Genomic DNA, 6,497 nt, shown 5'->3' on the forward strand with positions numbered 1-6,497 from the left:
ATCAGAGCAGAATATTATTGGGATAGCATGGAAAAAGATACCAAGGAATTCATTTGAAAGTGCGATAAGTGCCAGAGATTTGCACCAACAATTCACCAACCTGGTGAACAACTTCACTCGGTCCTATCCCCATGGCTATTCATGAAATGAGGGATGGAAATCGTCGGCCCCCTACCGATGGCGCCAGTTAAAGCTAGATTCATTTTGTTTATGACTGACTACTTTTCAAAATGGGTTGAAGCACAGGCCTTCGAGAAGTTAAGAGAAAAAGAAGTCATCGAATTTAACTTTAAGTTTAGCTCGGGGATCGTCTAAAACCCTAAGGGGTACGATATTGGGCAAAAAAAGCCTAAGGGCTTATCATGAGTCTAAACTAGTACTCGAACTTAGCATGTGAATCATCCAAAAAAAAAAACAGATACAAAATAAAAAGTCAGCACAAATCAAGAACAGAGCAAAAGATACTTTATATTCATCCGAAAAATTTATAAAGCATCTTACAACGAAGAACCTTTATACAAAAATAGGAACCTAATATATTTTTGGGGCCACATCCCCGAGAGTACCGTCTTCATCTCCGGTAGTTTATCTTCTAGAGCCTCTTCCCGCCAGAAGCATCTTCTTCACTTTCTCCGTCCCAGAGCCACTCACCACGTCCTCACCATCCGAAGAGTCATGGCCTGAGTCTGTGCCCGTTTTAGCAAACCTTTTTCGTAGCCTTCGAGTGGAGGTTTTCTTGTCTTGGGAATCCTCGGGCTCGGAGACCCTTTTTCTTTTATTATCCTTCTCGGGCTTTGGATTTGAAGGCTTGGTCGTTTCCTCGGGCGGGGCCGGCCTCATCTCGGAAGCGTCTCCAAGGCCGTGGCTCTTGGCCTCCCATTGGCCCTTCGCCAATTCACGCCACTTATGTTTGTCATAAGAGGATGTGGCAACTAGTTTCCTGACCCAAGCCTCAAGGTCGGGTATCGCCGAGGGAGCCCAAGCATCAACTGTCACACCCCTTTTTTACTTCCACTAACCCTCTTAAATTAATAAAAAGATTTTTAAAGCTCCAAAAAGAGTTTTTAATTAAAAGTGACAAAATTTGTTCAAAAGGAAATAACTCAGAGTCACCACCTGACTTTGATTTCGGTGTGCCAGGTCACCATTTTTTTAAAAATAATTTTTCCTTTTAAAATATTTTAGACTCTAAAACCAAGACCACACCAGAGATTTGGGTAAGGAGATTCATTTGACTCGGGGAGAAGGTGTTAGGTACTCCCCAAGTCCCGTAACTAGTACGGTTGCATACTTGATCTAATTAGCTTTTAGAATATTCAAACTGAGGTAAAAACACACAAAAAGAAAATAAATAGCCAAAAGAGGCTCGAGGTCGTCCCCACCTAATAAAAGAAAAAATAAAAATAAAAATAAAACAGGAATAAAAGTACTACGAGTTCTGCTTTCGGTCTTCAATTATAGAATACTTGGGGGCATTTCCTGGAATAAAATATATACAAACTCTTCGGGGAATTCCCCTGAGGAAACCATAATAAACTAAAGGGGGATGACCTCTTGCCTCGAAAATTCAAACAAAATTCTAAAGGTTTGCCTACCCAGGTGTAGTCAGCTTAACATGCTCCTAACGGTTAAAAAAGTAAACAAATAAAGCAAAACGATGAACGTGTTCAACTAAATTCCTTTCAAACTTCTAATAACCACCACCACGACTTTATATTCATCATAACAAATTTAAAGTAAATGCAATAATCATCCAAAATAGACATAACATCCAAAGCACGTAGGAACAGTGAAACAAAAAAAAACTAATAATAATTTAAAGTAACAGAAAGTGGATAAAAATAGTAAGAGCCATTCAAGATTAATCTAACCAACTCTATGGAGGTCATTGTGATATCCTTTATGAATATTGGAAAGAAAACTCATGACGGGCAGCAAAAAAAATTGGAAAACTTTCTTGCATAACGGATGACACAAATAATTAATTACTCCTAGTTAAACTGGATTCTCAAAGTGTCGAAAGTAATTTTCAGCAAACATATATTAATATGCTAAAGTATACTTACAGTAGATGTGTCATAATACCATGCTAATCCTAACTTAAATCCAAACACGTGAAGACAAGGTTAAATTATTCCACAAGTTATACTACTACTGATATTTTCAAACAATTTTCAAGAAAGACTAGCAAAGTAACAAAAGAAACATGTATTGGAAAACTATCCTAAAATTAAACATTTATCTCCAAACACATGACAAGATATTATCTCAAACATTGAGTTTAGATTAATTAAATACGGAATCAAGAAAATCACATGACTATTAGAAACAATATTCTTCACACGTGAATATATTTAAATATGTTGAACATGGATTCAAGCATTTGTGGTCAAAGTCAGATCTGGATTAAAACTAAATTAGTGTTGAAATACTCTACACAAATAAATAAGGAGGACATTACCAAGCCTTATATTCCAATCATGCCAAAATAGACAACAAAAGAAGAGAAGTGAACCTGGTGTGGCGAGAATTTTGATTAATCCTGAAGAGTAAACACAAGCGGATTCGACAACAAAATTTTAGAATGAACATCAACACAGCAAAAAGGAACCAAGAGCCCCGAATAGAAACCTCGATCGGCAGTCAACGAATGACTTCGAAATGACCTCGGCAAAAATCTCGAACTACAACTTCAACCCCACGCTGCCTCCGTGGAACTCCATGAAAGAGAATCAAAACAAAACTGAAAACAATAATAATGTTTTTTGTATTTTTCGAACTAGGAGTCAGATTCAAACCAAGAAGAATTGATTTATTTTTTGTATATGAAAACAACTAGAACCAAAAATCAATAGAAGTGTAGAGATCCAAAAACCCTAATTTCTCTTTTTCTGTCTGGTCTCCTTTTTTCTCTCTTCCCCCAGATTCTGCCCAAAAAGCCCTATTTATAGGAACCCTTGAAGCTTCCTCTTCCTTCCTCTCCAAGAAATCCGATTTTTATCTCAAAAAATCTGAACAGTCCCTTGAAAATTCAAAAACCGTTTTGTGTAAACGGGTTTTAGGCAAATGGACGCTTAGGATCCAAAGATTTCGATCCTATGGATCCCATTTAACTATCATCCATTTATGAATGGCTCGGATTCTTCAAAGAAATTGTGAAGAGCCTGTGAGATGAGAAAAAAACGCGTTAAAATTAGATGTTAATGATGAGGGGGGACCATGAGGGGACCATGTGAGTTAACTCGCCGGGTTGGCGAGTTTGGGGTGGTATGCGCGCAGGCAGAAGTGGAGATGGGGGTTGGGTGTGGCCGATGGTTTGTTAGATAGGTTTAGGGTTTGGTTTATTTTGGTTTTTATATGGGGCTAAGGTTTAGTTAGGGCCATTGGATAATTTGAGTGAATGGCTAGGATTTACAAGGAAAATGGGGCGGGTCAACAGGTGTGTCGGCAGGTCTGGGTTGATTTAAGGGAGTGGGTTGTTGAATTTTGGGCTCATATTTGAATTGGGCTCCGAAATTTATAAAATTGGGCCAAAAGAAAGCTGAAAATTTAATTTAAATACCTACAAAAATATAAAAGCTCTTAATTGATTTTGATAAACTATTAATATTAAATATAAAAACTAAAAATTAAAATTAAAACTATTTTTGGTATTTCCAAGGCTTATATTAGAATAAAAATAGGTTAAAAGTATTATATCTTTCTAAAAATACCTAATACTGAATTAAATAGAAAAGTGAAACTATATTTTTTTTGTTTGTATTTTTCAATTTTTGTGCCTAAAAATAGAATTAAATTTAATAATAAAGTGAAATCCTATAGAAATAAATTCAAATAAATATCCTAAAAATACCAGGACTATCAAAGGTAATTCTAATGTGCGAGTCAAAAATTACATGTCTACAGCTGCCCCTCTTTGATGAGGAACACAGAGTGTTTTCAGATAAAGAATAACAAGACATGTTTTTTGACCCGACTCTTATTTAGAGAGACAAAAACTAAAAGAAAAGAGAATGTGACCGAGCCCTGGTATCTGAGATGCCTACGTATCCTTGGCTATAAAGGAATCAGGCCACGTGTAGTTCGGAGTATACCGAGGTGGAGAGCCGAGTGAAGTGCTGTTGAGGTTCCGGCCCGCGGTTCCTGCCATTACATCGAAAATAAAAGGAAAAATTACAGCAAATGTAAAAGAAAAATACAAGATCCTATCTACTTTTTGTCTTGAATCTTCCTTGAATCTCTACTTTATATCCAACATGAAACTAAAAAATGGACCCTGTTCTTTAGGCGGGCTCCTGATGCTTCTTGAATTTGCGAATTGAAAGTAACTCTGAAATGAATTCCCTTGTTCTCCAGGTGGGCGCCTGATTGCCAAAACTTGAACTGTATTTCCCTTGTTCTCCAGGTGGGTGCCTGATTGCCCAAACTTGAAATGTATTCCCTTGTTCTCCAGGTGAGCGCCTGATTATCAAAACTTGAACTGTATTCTCTTGTTCTCCAGGTGTGCGCCTGATTTCCAAAACTTGAACTGTATTCCCTTATTTTTCAGGTGGGTGGCATATTGCCAAAACTTGAATTGTATTTCCTTGTTCTCCAGGTAGGCGCCTGATTGCCAAAACATGAATTGTATTCCCTTGTTCTCTAGGTGGGCGCCTGATTGCCAAAACTTGAAATATATTCCCTTGTTCTCCAGGTGGGCGCCTGATTGCCAAAACTTGAACTGAAACTTGATCTATATTCCCTTGTTCTCCAGGTGGGCGCCTGAATGCCAAAACTTGAATTGTATTCCCTTGTTCTCCAGGTGGGCGCCTGATTACCAAAACTTGAATTGTATTCCCTTGTTCTCCAGGTGGGCGCCTGATTGCCAAACCTTGAATTGTATTCCCTTGTTCTCCAGGTGGGCGTCTGATTGCCAAAAAATTGAACTGTATTCCCTTATTCTCCAGGTGGTCGCCTGATTGCCAAAAACTTGAACTGTATTCCCTTGTTCTCCAGGTAGGCGCTTGATTGCCAATACTTGAACTATATTCCCTTGTTCTCCAGGTGGGTGCCTGATGCCAAAACTTGAATTGTATTCCCTTGTTCTCCAGGTGGGCACCTGATTGCCAAAAACTTGAACTGTATTCCCTTGTTCTCCAGGTGGGCGACTGCCATTACAATAAAACAGACAAAACAAAAGAAACGTTTCTGCCCCAGTTTGGTATCTGGGCACATCTGTGAGTGTTAATCGAATCATGTTACCTAAAAGAGCTCTAAGAATTTAAAAGCTAAATCCCATTATCCAGGAGGGCCCTGAAAACTTCAAATTAAATCGCATCTTAAGAGTGACAACTTTAAAGCTAAATGTTATTTCCTAAAGGTAGAACTTACACTAAATCTTGTTATCTATGAAGCTCTTAAAATTTAACTAGGTCCCATTATCCAGGAGGGTCCTGAGAACTTTTAAAATTAAATCTCATTATCTAGGAGGGTCCTGAGAGCTTAAAAACCTAAATCCCATTATCTAGTAGGGTCCTAAAGAATTAAAATTAAATCCCATTATCCAGGAGGGTCCTGAAAACTTAAAACTAAATTTCATTATCCAGGAGGGTCCTGAAAAGCCGAGAATGAACTTACCTGAGCCATGCTCTTTTCTTGGAAGATTCTGAACATAATTTCTTGCCCCGAACCATGCCTTCTTCATGGGAGGGTCCCTGTGGATCAACAAATTTTCTTGTCCCTGTTTCAAACAAATAAAATTTTGTTAGTTTGAAAATGTGGTGGTTAGTTTGTGGCATCGTTACTGAGTGTCTGCTTCTGCCACTGCCATGCTTCATTCTGATTAGCTGCTTCGGTCCAGTAAGGAGTTGTTTAGACCTTTTGATTGGAACTGGACCACAAAACCTTTGAATGACCTGAATCTCTTACACTCACTTGTTGTATTGTGTTTTCATTCTGAAAGTTGTTGAATCCTTGTATTTTCTCAAAATTCAAGATTCAATTGAATGCCTGAACCTCAGTTATCACCACACTGCTTATTCTAAATCATGTCAATTGTGATGTGCCTGGCCAAACTCCGCTTTATACAATTTAGAAGCTGGTAGTAGGCTTTGAAATCCTTTCCTGCTTGTTCAACAAGGGCTAACTCAAAAGAGACTCATAAAGATGGACTCAAAGTGCAAAGTGAAATGATTTTTGGCAGAAGAAACAAAGGAAAATTTTGAACACAGATGACTATGTGAAGAAGAATGGGAAAAAGAAGACTTATTTGAGTGAAACGGCTGGTTCCAATGATCATGACATGCATTTCGGATTGATCAGCCTAATCCGTCCAAACAATCATATTTTCAGTTCATGTTGTGTCTTCATACTTCAAAAAATCGGGCTTTCACTGATCCAAATTCTCTGTCAAGTCACGAGCCTCATTCGACTTATAGTGCCCCGAAGGGTTTACACCAACAAGCCTCTCTCATTTGTTCATCTCTCAACTCACCATTGCCTTACGGTGCCCGCGAGGG

The sequence above is a fragment of the Nicotiana tabacum genome, chromosome 10 (genome assembly GCF_000715075.1).
Source record: "Nicotiana tabacum cultivar K326 chromosome 10, ASM71507v2, whole genome shotgun sequence".
NCBI classification, from domain to species: Eukaryota; Viridiplantae; Streptophyta; class Magnoliopsida; order Solanales; family Solanaceae; genus Nicotiana; species Nicotiana tabacum.